The sequence below is a fragment of the Mus musculus genome, chromosome 12 (assembly GCF_000001635.26).
Source record: "Mus musculus strain C57BL/6J chromosome 12, GRCm38.p6 C57BL/6J".
In the NCBI taxonomy this organism is placed as follows: domain Eukaryota; kingdom Metazoa; phylum Chordata; class Mammalia; order Rodentia; family Muridae; genus Mus; species Mus musculus.
In genome coordinates this window covers 97,730,678-97,745,124 of record NC_000078.6, presented here as the reverse complement: position 1 = coordinate 97,745,124, position 14,447 = coordinate 97,730,678, and the positions used below count along the sequence as shown (strand labels likewise).

General features: G+C 39.5%; 1 long non-coding RNA gene across 1 annotated transcript; it reads left to right on the top strand.

Annotated features, from left to right (window-relative positions):
* Positions 1–4,889: 4,889 nt before the first annotated feature.
* On the top strand, positions 4,890–9,675 carry Gm35274. Its single transcript, XR_381819.2, has 3 exons — positions 4,890–4,977; positions 5,931–6,083; positions 9,289–9,675. It is a non-coding gene; the product is annotated as a predicted gene, 35274 (long non-coding RNA).
* Positions 9,676–14,447: the final 4,772 nt, after the last annotated feature.

The window sequence follows — 14,447 nt, the reverse complement described above, 5'->3', positions numbered from 1 at the left end:
CCATCCTCAGCTACCTATACAGCTAGAGCCATGAGTCCTACCATGTGTTTTCTTTGATTGGTGGTTTAATCCCAGGGAGCTCTGGGGGTACTGGTTAGTTCATATTGTTGTTCCTCCTATGGGGCTGCAAACCCCTTCAATTCTTTGGTCTTTTCTCTAGCTCCTTCTTTGGGGGACCTGTGCTTCATCCAACAGATGGCTGTAAGCTTCCACTTCTGTATTTGTCAGGCACTGGCAGAGCCTCTCAGGAGACAGCTTTATCAGGCTCCTGTCAGCAAGCTCTTGTTGGCATCTGCAATAGTGTCCTGGTTTGGTGGTTGTTTATGGGATGGATCCCCAAGTGGGGCTGTCTCTGGATGGTTATTTCTTCAGTCTCTGCTTTGACCTTTGTCTCTGTAACTCCTTCTATGGGTATTTTGTTCCCCATGCTAAGAAAGGTTGAAGTATCCACACTTTGGTTTTCCTTCTTTTTGAGCTTCATGTGTTTTGCAAATTGTATCTTGAGTATTCTGAGCTTCTGGGCTAATATTCACTTATCAGTGAGAGCATGTCATGTGTGTTCCTTTGTGATTGGGTTACCTCACTTAGGATGATATCCTCCACATCCATCCATTTGTCTAAGAATTTCATAAATTCATTATTTTTAATAGCTGTGTAGCACTCCATTTTGTAAATGTACCACATTTTCTGTAGCTTGATTGTTTATAATATTAATGAAGCTTGGTGTTTTCTGACTTTCTATTTTGTATATTTAATTTACCTGTGAATTTTAAATTGCATAAGTTATTGTTTCTGGATGAAGGATTACCTTGCATATGTTTTGTAAAGTTAACATATCAATCATTAATCTCTTTGATTTCTTTTTATCTTGAAAAGTTTTAATTTTTCCTCTCTTTCTGAATGATAGCTTTGCCTGGTATAGTATCATAGGTTGACATATGTTGATCTTTTAAAAAAAAGAATTTAATAGTTCTTTGAGAATTCTTTACAATGCATATCGATCATATTCAACCCTCAACTCTTTCTAGATCTACCCTCCTTCCCTACCCACTCACATTTGTGTATTTTATTTTATTTTATTTTATTTTATTTTATTTTGCTTTTTTCAAGTCATCAAAACTAGTTTGTGTTGCTCAAATATTCTTGGATACATGGCCTTCCACTGAAGCATGGTTGACTTACCAAGGGCTACTCTCTTAGAGAAAACTGTCATGCCCTCTGCTGGCAGTTAACAGTGGTTAATAGGTCCACAGCTCCATATGAGAATTAGCATGCAAAGCCCACCTTCAAGCTAAGAATTTCTTTGACTTGGGCTTGCACCTATCTTGTGCAAGCTTTCACAACCACTGGGAATTCATTTGTTCAGCTTCACTACTGTGCCCAGAATATACCCTTTTCTGTAGTCATTCACCACCTCTGTCCATTACATCTTTTCCTGCTTCCTCTTCCATGATGGTCTCTGAGCATCGGATGGAGGGATACAGTATATGTGTACCATGTAGCTGTGAACATTCTTCAGTAGCTCATCCTCCGCAACATAGTTAATATAGGCTGTCTGTGTTAGTCACCATCTACTGCAGAAGAAGCTTTCAGATGATGGCTGAAGGATGAATTGATCTACGAATATAATGATGAGTAGAAGCCAGCTGAATCTTACCACCATTTAGTGGAATCAGAATAGTAGGTTCTCCTCTGAGGCCTATGACTTGTATAGTCATAAGTTCTTGGCCACAAAATGGTACCAGATATGAGTTTTATCTTGCAGAATGGGACTATATCTAATCAGAATGTGTTTGATTATGCTCAAGCTATTAATGCCATGATTGCACCAATCAGCATGTCTTTCTACATCAGTCATCACTAGAACCTGCAGCATTCATGGCCGATTATGATTGATGGTTACTTTTCTCTTCTGCTTGAGTGTCTAACCCCTTCCTTCACAATGAAAGCTAGCACTATAGATGAAGCTTCCCGGTTAGTATCGATCGGATTTCTTCACATTTTACTAATCAAGAATGTAGTATTTTAAGAAATGGGGACTGTACTGTCATGTTCTGGAGAGTAAGCACAAGAAATTGAAATGGCCTGTGATGCTTGGAAGCTTACTAGATATTAGAGTTATCTTTTAGTACTTGAGAGACGTCATTGGATTCTCTCCTGGCCACCTGTTCTCTACTGAGAGAAATGCTATTATTCCTTCCCTAAACATGTATCACTGATCGGAGTATTCTCAAAATTCTCTTTTTCTTTTTTATACTTAAACATGATCTTTCCAAATACTAGCTTTTAAATTTATTTTCCGTTTATTGTAGTTACTAAAGTTAGAAACAGTTAATACGTTGAAAATTATTTGAATATTTGAATAGCATGTAGTTAACAGTTGCATTCTTGGGCAGTACACTGACTCTACAGATGTGCTTTTGGGTATTTACATCTTTAATGAGAAGTACTTGACATCTGTCATCTGCTTAATGACCTATGAAAGTGATTCACAATTTTATCCAAAGACAGAACCATATTCTTTTCTCTGAAGGCATTATTTTGAGAACATATACTGTGTTAGAGTAAAATGAGGCAGTACAGGGGAACGTCAGGGCCAAAAAGGGGGAGTGGGTGGGTAGGGGAGTGGGGGTGGGTGGGTATGGGGGACTTTTGGTATAGCATTGGAAATGTAAATGAGCTAAATACCTAATAAAAAATGGAAAAAAAATTGCAGCTAGCATGTCCAGTTTGATTCGAGTGTTTGAGAATTTAAGCAATGTTCCACAGACATATATGCCTCATTAGTAAATAACAACATAGAAATGTCATCTTTTCAATTTTTATGTATTAGATTTCCAAGTGGATATGTTATGGCATAAATATTTAACAAGCTAGTTGAATCTCTTTGGTTAATAAATGAGTCTCTTTGGTGTTTCTCCCTCAAAGCGAGCATACAAAGGTAGAAACTATAATGAACTGCTAAGGATACCATGAACCTTTGGTATGCTGGGTGATGTGCGTGACCTGCAGTGAGCTCAGTACCTCTTATTATATTCAATAGATGCGCTCTTTCCTGAAGTACCTATGGTCAAAGTCCCGGTAATGAGTTTACATTAGTATGATTTTATTTCACATGAAGTTACTGAAATACACAGCAGATCATAAAAGGGAAGATCACATGCATTAAACACCATGGCATGCATGGGCGGGGTGGCCGGGAGGGTGGTGGTGATGTGAGATGCTTCACTTCTGAGGTGTAGTAAGATTTTTCCAGTCAGTTTTGAATCTATAGTTCAATCTTTTACCCCCAGATTATATTCTCTAGTCACTCCCCTAAGAAAGACTGGAATCTTCACTGTCTAAGGTGAAAGAAAAGAAATGGTATTTGACAGGTTGTCAGACTTCTGGCATAATGAAAACATTGTCAGGGAAGGTGCATGGCAGGGTTAGGCTGAGCTCCAGCAGCCCTTGTTAATAAGGGCAATTAAAATGATGCTCTTCAAAGGTTTGTATCTTTAGAAGTCACATTAGTTATGACTTCTTGCAATCAGATGCCCAACACACACACGCGCACACACACACACACACACACACACACACACACACACACACACAGAGAGAGAGAGAGAGAGAGAGAGAGAGAGAGAGAGAGGAGTGAACTTCCTCCACATACTAAAATTATTTTAGACAAGGAATCACTATTCTTTTATTTGCAACACACACACACAGAGAGAGAGAGAGAGAGAGAGAGAGAGAGAGAGAGAGAGAGAGAGAGGAGTGAACTTCCTCCACATACTAAAATTATTTTAGACAAGGAATCACTATTCTTATATTTTGCAGAAATCATTTCAAGAAGAACTTGTAAAATGTTACAATGCCTTGGAATATGAAGGCTCAGGGCTTTCTTACTTCCACAGATGGCAATGTTCCTATATATAGGACATTTTCTAAAAAGGACAGATCAGAGTGGGATACCATAGGAGAGTAGACCAAAAGCTCAAATCAGTGAGTTCTGGCAAGGGCAGATGGGTAGAAGAAAGTAGAGAGCACTGAGGGAGAGCTCTGTAGAATAGAGAATTCACACTTGGAAGATTTTATAGTTTTGCCTCGGGTCAGCCTGGAGCGACCAGGCAGTCTCTCACTAGCAACCTGGATCTGTGTTTTATTTAAGCAGATATGAGCCTTACAACTACACTTCATCTCCACTTGCAGTGTCTGCAGGCACAGGATACTAGTGCGAGTTTTCCTGTACACAACTTTGAGCTCTGTCTAGCACTCACAATTGTGAAGAAATTCAATAATTTCAATTAATGTTTAAAAAGGATTGTTACACATATTGTTTTGTTTTAAATCAAATTTAAAACTACGACCAAGAAATAAAAGCAAAGTGAAAAGGGGGAAGGAAGGGCGTGTGCCAGTCCTTAGATAAATGGTTTGAACAGTAACTCTGATGTTTTGAATATAAAAGTCTTTCAGTTAATTTCAAATTTGAAAATAGTGATGTGTACATTTAATACTTTCTTGAAAAATTCAAATAAGCTGATAGTTAATAATGTATTTAGATGCCTCAGGCAATCAGGAGGGAATTACTCTTATTAGGAGAAAAATTACCTGAAGCACAAGAATAGAGATTATTTTTCAGAAAAGATGATTTCATATCCTATAATCTTAAAGTATCATTTATCCTAATCAGAAATTTAATTAATTATCCAGAACATACTTAGAAAGAAATCACGATACAACTTTTCATTGTCCTTATTTTTCTTTAATTACTAAAAACACGTTTGAGGATTTCTGATATGTTTTGATCATAACCTACTCCTCCCCCACTTTTCCCGGATACACTGTCTTTCCTTTTTGCTCAATAATTGTCTCCCCCCATCCCCCCCCCCAACTTCCAGGCAAATTTGTGCTGCCCAAATGTCCCACTGGAGCATGGTTGACTTATTAGGAGCTGCACTTTTAGAGGAAAACAGACTCTTCCTTTGGCAGCAGGTAAGAAGCAGCCCCTTGCCTAGGGATGTCCTTCTTGCCTAACTCTCCTAGAACACATTTTTGTTTGATTTTGCCTTTACTTTTTAAAGTCCAGCTGTAAGAAGTTACATGTTAACCAGTAGATGTCTTTTTCATAAAGGACATGGACATAAATAAATAAAAGGTTATTGTGTTATTGTTCGATATGACAATCAATTTTATATTTCCTATCAAATTAATTTTGGCATTTTTTGATTAGATATATTTAGATATATCACTTTCCCTATAATGCTTTACAGTACATCCATTGTCTTAATTAAAGATAAAAATAAAAACATTAGCTATATTGGTTAGCCCATATTTATATATGAACAATGCTTTTAGTTTTGAAAATAATATTGAGATAGCAGTAGGGCAGATAATCATTGTGACATTGCTTAACCCAACTGTTAAAATTAATCAAACCTTATACTATTAATTGTTTAGAACTCCATTCTGGCTTTAACTATAATTTTGATGAGGAAGAAATGCTCATTAGGAAACTGCTTATGCAATTCAAGTTATTTCTTGGGGCCTATATATTCACTGCCCAGAAATTATGCCTCATAACTGGAATATATGTTGTATCCCTGAAGCAGCAATCATGTTATCTTGGCAACTAAATGAAGTGAATCTGCGAGCTGGAACTGACAGGCTATGAAAATGATAATTGCTGCATGCCTTCAACATGGGAAGCAGCTGTTAATTATGTTCTAGGTTGGCTTCTACAATGACCTCATGTAGAAAGATTATCTTCATCTTAAAGGCGAGAAATCAAAATACAGAGAGACACACTCTTTCCACCCTCCAAACTCATGTCTTTTCTACCTGCTGCACGGGCTGAAGATCATTAGTATTTTCAAGTCAGATGCTGTTAGATTAATCAAACAACTCACTGATTCATCAGAATTATCATGCCTTTCCTTTTTCCACAGACATCAGAAATTTCGTTCAAGAATTCTTAATGAGATTCCTAGCGTGGCGATTTTATTAACTCAGGATTTAGAGTACATCAAGTGAGAATGGAGGATGCAAGTGCATGACAAGATATTCGGAGAACAGTTTAAAGGCAAGAACTCTGTAATGAGGTATTTTTAGAGCATATATTAGATTTCCTGTATACATTCTCTCATTACCAACTTCCAATTTGGTCATTGCTCATCATGGCTGTTAGGTAGTTGCTAATGATGATTCTCATGATGGAATTTGCAGATGCTCTGGCCCTTTCTTCTTGTGTGTGGGTAGATATTCTTCACTAATACATTCTTTTCTGAGATTCTGAGACTTTAGTGATTTTTCATAGACCTCTTAGGACAAGTGGAGAACAAGGGGAACAGGCATCTTGCTGTGTCTACAGAGCAATTCTTGCTGTGTCCCCTTCTTGAGCAACTTTTTGTGGTTCTCTTGATATAGCTGACAGCTGCTAATTAAAAATATCTATTTTGTTATGTGCTTACTCAATTTGGTAAAGCTACATTAAGATGAGTTGTTGATGACTTCTATCTGAAATTCCTGTTCTTCCTTGATGTTAAATGAAGGCACATTACTATATTTTTGGTGATGGACAACTCCACTGAGTCTTTTCCTTGCCAAAGCTAAGTTTTCTTTCTGCTTTCATACAGCATTCATTCATTCATTCATTCACTTTTAATAGAGTCTGGCTTTGTTGCCCAAACCAGTCACATACTTTCAGGCTTTCTCCTACTTCCAGACTGGTAAGGTTAAAAGTGTTCATTAAAAATATATCTGTTAAGTTATTAACATGATAAAATAAAGACCAAGGGGCCAATTTTAAGAAGCTGTTCTTTTCTTTAATTGTTATTTTGGAGATTTTGATTTAATTACAACATTTCTCCCTTCACTTTTTTTCTCCTTAAATTCTTTTATATACCCTTCCCATCTCTACTTCAAATTCATGGCCTCTTTTCTCATTAACTATTATTGTATGTTTCCATGTTTTTTATGTTTTTTGTATATATATATATATATATATATATGCAAACATGTATTATATATATGCATGTATCTCTAAATATAACTTGTTAAGTCCACATTATGTCATATTGTTTTAAATGAGGACATTGTAACAAGGAAACTTTACCTTGGGTCAAAGGCCATTTTAATGGATGAAAGGAAAGGAAGGAAGTGAGCAGGGCCTGGTGGAAAGGTCTCCCCAAGATCTCTATTGGGTCTTCTGTGAGTCTAAAGTCTTAAAAGTACAAAAGCTACAACAGAGAGGCCTCTTTGTTATGGTAGCTTTGTTGTGATCTGATTAAGGACTTAAGATTCTTCCAGTTTTTTTTTATTATTATTATTAGGTATTTTCCTCATTTACATTTCCAATGCTATCCCAAAAGTCACCCATACACCCCCCCACTCCCCTACCCACCCACTCCCACTTTTTGGCCCTAGCGTTCCCCTGTACTGGGACATATAAAGTTTGCGTGTCCAATGGGCCTCTCTTTCCAGTGATGGCCAACTAGGCCATCTTTTGTTACATATGCAGGTAGAGTCAAAAGCTCAGGGGTACTGGTTAGTTCATAATGTTGTTCCACCTACAGGATTGCAGATCCCTTTAGCTCCTTGGGTACTTTCTTTAGCTCCTCCATTGGAGGCCCTGTGATCCATCCAATAGCTGACTGTGAGCATCCACTTATGTGTTTGCTAGGCCCCGGCCTAGTCTCACAAGAGACAGCTATATCAGGGTCCTTTCTTCAAAGTCTTGCTAGTGTATGCAGTGGTGTCAGCGTTTGGAGGCTGATTATGGGATGGATCCCTGGATATGGCAGTCTCTAGATGGTCCATCCTTTTGTCTCAGCTCCAAACTTTGTCTCTGTAACTCCTTCCATGGGTGTTTTGTTCCCAATTCTAAGAAGGGGCAAAGTGTCCACACTTTGGTCTTCGTTCTTCTTGAGTTTCATGTGTTTTGCAAATTGTAACTTATATCTTGGGTATTCTAAGTTTCTGGGCTAATATCCACTTATCAGTGAGTACATATCATTTGAAATCTTTTGTGATTGGGTTACCTCACTCAGGATGATGCCCTCCAGGTCCAACCATTTGCCTAGGAATTTCATAAATTCATTCTTTTTAATAGCTGAGTAGTACTTCAGTGTGTAAATGTACCACATTTTTGGTATCCATTCCTCTGTTGAGGGGCATTTGGGTTCTTTCCAGCTTCTGGCTATTATAAATAAGGCTGCTATGAACATAGTGGAGCATGTGTCTTTCTTACTAGTTGGAACATCTTCTGGATATATACCCACCAGAGGTATTGCGGGATCCTCTGGTAGTACTATGTCCAGTTTTCTGAGGAACCGCCAGACTGATTTCCAGACTTCACCAATCATGTACATTGCTGGAATCACCTCAGTAAAGTGATTTTTTTAAATTATTAATTATTATTATTATTATTATTGCCCTCATTGTTTATGTGAATACCAGGTAAGCATGCACAGTTCACAGCATGAGCTTGTGTGTGTGTGTTTGTGTATGAGTTTGTGTGTATGTACATATATGTGTCAAGGAACAATTGTGTGGAGCCAGTTATCTTCCTTGCCTTTTATGTGATTTTGGGAATTAACCTAATGTTACCAGGCTAAAGCAGTACATGCTTTCAGCTGCAGGGGTCCTCCTGGTGGCCCTAAGATCTCTGTTTATCAGTCAAATCTGGTCACTTTTGCTTGCCACCAGAAATCTCATAAGATTTCTATCACAGTGTGATTCATACTCCCTTTCGTTTCTCCCAAGACCTCTGGATCGACAGACAGTGTGGTCTACTTTATGCTGATTATTTTCCATAGATCACTGCCAGATGCTAACTGGTGTCTCAAAGGGCCTGAAATTAACAAAGGATGAGTTTCGAGTTTAGTAAACATGTGGGCAGCTGTCACTACCATGATTCATCTCTTTCAATGAAAGATCTGGAAAAGGTGGCCAAATCCACTATGGATATACTGAAGGAAAATGTTGGAACGATAAGAAAACTGTACCTAATCCAGCCCCTGCTCTGAGATTGACTGTGAGATGAGACTGCTGTACCTGGCACCCTGGTGATGTACGAGGGACCTTCCTTTCATTATTCCCTGGCTCAGTCACTGCATTGTGAGCCCCAGGAGGAAGCAGCTTCCACCCAGTTCCAAACCAGGCCTCAGAACATAGTTGAGGCAAGAAAAGGAGATCTTTGTGCCGTTTCCACTGTACCCGTATTTGCCAGTTATTTGTCAGAGACAGCCTTTGACCATGTAGCTTCATGTGTTCATTCAAAACCAATCTTTATCTTTTTTTTTCCAGGCTGCTTCTGCCCAAGGAAGCTGGGGTTGGTATGTATGTGCTCGACTAGTTTTTTGTCATCTGGACATAATTGGAGTCATTTGGAAGAGAGAACAAAATTGAGAAAATGCTTCCACCAGAGTGCCTTGTGGGTGAGGCTATGGAACTTTTTCTTGATTAGTAATTTATGTGGGAAGGCCCAGCCCATTGTGGGTGGGGCCTGGACAGATGGTCCTGCGTGCTTTAAGAAAGGAAACCGAGCAAGCAGCTGAGCAGCACTCCTCTGTGACCTCCTTCCTTCAGCAGCCATCAGCTTCTGCCTCCAGGTTCCTGCCAGGTGTTTGTTTGTACCCTGACATTGCTCAGTGATAAGTGTGATGTGGTAGTGTAAACAAAATAAGCCCTTTTCTCTTTGAGTGGTTTCTGGTAATTTCTCATCGCAACAATTACATTAAGAGGTTGCCTATGTGTTCAGCCTCTAGTTGAACTCTCAGTTTGTAGTGACGAGTCCTGGGGAGGGGAGGGAGGGAGAGAGAGAGAGAGAGAGAGAGAGAGAGAGAGAGAGAGAGAGAGAGAGAGAGAGAGATCCAGGTCACGTGGTGTTTGCTTTTTGAGGCACCTGATACTGGGATATCTTCCCTGAAGAATGCCACTTCTCTTAGTGATTCCGACTCTTTAATCCAGTTGTCCCTCAAATATGAATAAATGCGACCTGAACCCTGAACTCAGTTCTGGGAACAAAGTGTCAATTACACAGATATTGTTAGTCTAGGGGCTCTATGCTTTTCTTCTGATTTCTACTGAAGATTCGTCCTTTTAGTAATCTGTGTATAAATGGATCTTTTGTGATTTATTCTACTTAGTATATGTTTCATTTGTCTCCTGATTATCCCTAACTGGTACTATTTCCATCTAGAGTTTGGAATTTCAGTGTTGTCAGATGGCATTTGAGCTAACAAAGACATTCAATATACAGTGGATTAAAGAGAGCTGGAATTTATCAGCCCTTCACAAGGCCATCAGAAGACCGAGCAGTGCAGAGTCAGTAAGCAGCCTTACCCTCTTTACCCACAGTATACTGTATGGAGAGTTGAGTTTTCTGTTGCTGCCTTCACTGTCTCTCAGCAGCAATAATAAGGAAAAGCAAGCAAACAAATAGTGAACTTCATGTCCAATCCCTTCAAGTACAAGATCCCAGAATAGCATGCGTCCTGTTTACTCACAGGCATTGACTCAATCTCAAGCCTGTAGTTAGGTGGGAAAGAAGCTAGGAAATTCAATCTATTTTAGGGCATAAATGTCTTCTGTTGACATCCTATTCCTTTGAAGGGAAGGGGAAGTTGTTATTGGGGGCAACTAAATAGAAGGCTAGGGGCTGATTTTAAAGTTCAAAAGCAGCCTGGCTGGCAGTGAGCATATCCCGAGGATACAGAATTTAATATGAGGTTCACACCTTTCGATGCACTGATGGCTTCCTGGAGAGACATGCTTCTAGACAGATGCTTTCACTACTGTTTGTGGGACCTAAAGGGGTCTGACGGCAGTACTTAAGAACTCTGGAGAGGGACAGATAGCCCGAGTTCATAGCTGCATCCAGTCATAAAACAACGTTAAGCTGTGGTCTGAGAGGATGGTCACAAATGATCATCATATTACCCAGTTAATCACTCCTAAATGTTTTGTCTTTGTATGAAGAGGAGTCCATGTTGAGCTCAGAGGATGCTACCCCACTCCTTCTGTCTGAGGAAATCTGACTCTTGACGATCTTCCTGTGTGAGGTTGCTAATAGCATCTGATTCACCACACTGGTAAAACTGTCCGTTTTCTCCCCCCAAGTCTTTGACCAAGTTATGATAAGCCAGAAATGACTTGGGGTGAAAACAAAGTATCTTACATTTGGCCCACTCCCTGCATAATGGGTGCATAGGATGTAAACAGTTTAACAGCTTGCTTCCTTTGAACAAAGTTAGAAACTTTGGGGCCCAACCTGCACAGCCAGGCCAGACACACATTCCAATGAGACAATATCTCAGGTCCAGAATGACAGCAGACTTAGAAACAGTAATGAAGGCTGATCGTAACCATAGCGCATGGCTCCAGAGAAGGTCCAGTTGTCAGACTCCTATAAACCCAGTGAGATGACTAGTCTTCTATGGAATGCACCTTGGTGGGAATCCTTCTGGAGTTCTCAGTGACCCAGCAGTGCTTTTGTCTTATAGCTCCAGTTTATAGCTGCCACCAATGCCTCATTTAATCTTATCTATTTAAAATAATTGTAGTGGTTTCTGTTTTCTTGCTTGTATCCAGAAAGACCCAGACAAGGTTTTGGCTAGTATGAGCTGTTTAAACAGCTACAAATAAAGTATAAAACAAAAACAACCTCCATTTCATAATATTCTGTCAGCCTTGTATTTTTCTTCTTGAACTCTGCTGAATTTTAATAAACTAGAAGAAATGTTCAGGGTAAATGGAAAACAATAAAAAAAAATTAAAAGCCCATATTCCAGCAGCAGTTCCTTCTTGGATGGCTCATTGTCCCTTAGTGGGAACCATATAGTTAAACACACATGCTTGCAATTTTAAGAATCTGCCTCAACAAGAAATGGTATTTTTCAGCATAACATGGATTTATTATTGATCTGTCATAAATATAGGCAAGAAAGTTGGTTTCCTGAGTGGCCACTGTATTTTTATTTTTATTTTTTATGTTTTATCTATGGGAAAATAGATAAATACGGTGTTATAAAATATGTACCTGGGAAAGTTCTACATTTACTTATTTTAAAGTCGTAGACAAGACTACCTCTCACCCTCAATGACTTATGGTTTGGCAGACCCACCACAGACACTACATATTGCAGGATCTGATGAGTCTCTTCTGTTTGAGAATGTTCAGCATGGCATGAGACTGCTCCCCCAAATCAAAGCAACCCTTAGAAATAGCAATTGAGCCCAATTAGAAGCGGGTGTAATAACCATGAACTCAGTCAAAGCAGACTGTGTATCAAAGAGAAGAGATGTGGGGTGTGACCATTCGAATCCAGCCTTAAAAGCTGAGGTAATTGAAGTGCGATTGATCACCAAATAACTGAGTCTATCAGCCTAAGAATGGAAGAGGGAAGAGCCCAAAATAAAAGGACAAAACAACCATGAATAGCAGAGGTAGACCAACGAGAGGGATCAGTGAATAAGCTCTAATGGGCTCAGAAATGAGAGCTAACAGTTCAGCTTCCCTGAAGCCTCTGAAGGGTGTATTAATTCAAAACCAAGATGAAAGAGCAACCCATAATCCTGAAGTGTGGAGAAAAATAACAAAATATCAATATGTGTGTGGCAGGTGGATTTAAGAGCATGATAATGGAAAGGCCATCGAGACACAGTGTGGGAAATTATAGGGGGACGGACGAATGGCATCTGAGGAGCAGGTGGGAAGTGGCAAGGGGGTGGGGGGAGCACTGTACTTGAGACTTTCATCAAGGAGAACAAAAATAAGTCATGTAGATGGGAGGTGAGAGCCAGAAAATCATGGTTTCTTTTTCTTTCTCACCATATGGTACCACAAATCATAGTTAGCAAGGAGGGCATTGCATCCTAGGGCTCTCATAGCAACAATTCCCTGACTTGGCTAATGGCATCAGTGAACATAGTGGGTATCGCTCAGCAGGGATGCCTTGAAGGGGAGCCAGTGTTACTTATGGCATCATGCATGAATAGAGATGATAATTATCGGGACATGCCATTTCACCTATGGGATAGGGGTACGAGCCACAATGACTGCCCTGAATATGACAGGGATAAAGACAGGACCACACAAGTGTGAATCGAAGCAAGTGAAATTGTTCTCTTTGCCTCTGACCCAAGAAATGCAGATGTTATCAAGCCAACGTGTCAGTCTTCTCATAGTGAAGGTTTGAATGCCGCTTAAGCAGTTAGACCAGGAAATGCCAATATTCCAGCAACTTGAAAGTTCAGGGGAAGGTGAAAGAAAGATATGAAGCCAAATTTAATACTTAATGAAAATCTTTATTGGTTGATACCTCAGCTCGTAAAGTGAATGTCTTGCAAAAGAACCTGAGTTTGGTCATCCAGAACTCACATAAAAAAAAAAAATTCCTGAGTGTCGGAGCTCAGGCATGTAATCAATCACATCACTGGGGAGGCAGAGCCGGGCAGCTTCCTTGTCTCAGTGGCCAGGCAGCCTAGGCTATGTTGCCAGCTTCCAGACCAATGGAGGACTTCTCTCTTAAAAACTCAAGGCAAATGATGCTTTCTGAAGAAGGTCGCCCAAGGCAGCTGTCTGTCTTCCACATGCCCACATACACGGGTCCGGGCACACACAACAAGTACAGTAGAAATAAAGCTGGGCTGTGCCATTTTGAGTCACTCAATGATACAAAGCCAACTCAGGAAGTCGGGTGGCCAATGGGATGGAAGGTTAGATGGAGGGATTACAAGTTCCCCTTTCATGCATGCCTGCAGAGTTGGTGGGTTTGCATCCCTAGAGAAATAAATATAAATGCTCATAGGGATCAGGTACAGAGCAAGGCAGATGGAAGTATGATTGTGGTGAGGAGTAAGGATTCCACGGAGAGTGAAACACACTAGGAAAGTACTGGAATTCATAGTTAATAAAGTAAAACAAGACCAAATGAAGGAGAAAGATAAGTGTCTGACATTCCTCTTGGTATAGATAAATTGTTGAGAAGAAACATGTTTGAGCACTATTGAAGTATTTCAATAGTGAAAGTATAAAGTATTGTGTGGAAGACAAATGAGATCTTCCCCACCCTCCAAGGGGAAGTGGATGGGGAACTAGGAGGAAGAGTTGTCCTCTCAGTATCCTTGTGAGCCATGGTACAACCCTCTATCTGTCTTAATTTTTGACTACTGACTATTTTTCTCTTATTATTAACATTTTCTATTTCACTATTAAATTTCTGTTATAATGTACATCCTTCATAAAACAAAACAAAACTCAAAACAGTTCTAAAGGGTTTAAAAGGCTAAATTTCTTCACGATTTTTTTTTTAACTTTAAGATTTATTTGTTTATTTTGTGTATGAGTTCTCTATCTGCATATACACCTACTAACCAGGAAAGGGTATCAGATCCCATTACAGATGGTTGTGATCTACCAGGTGGTTGCTGGGAATTGAACTCAGGACCTTTGGAAGAGCAGT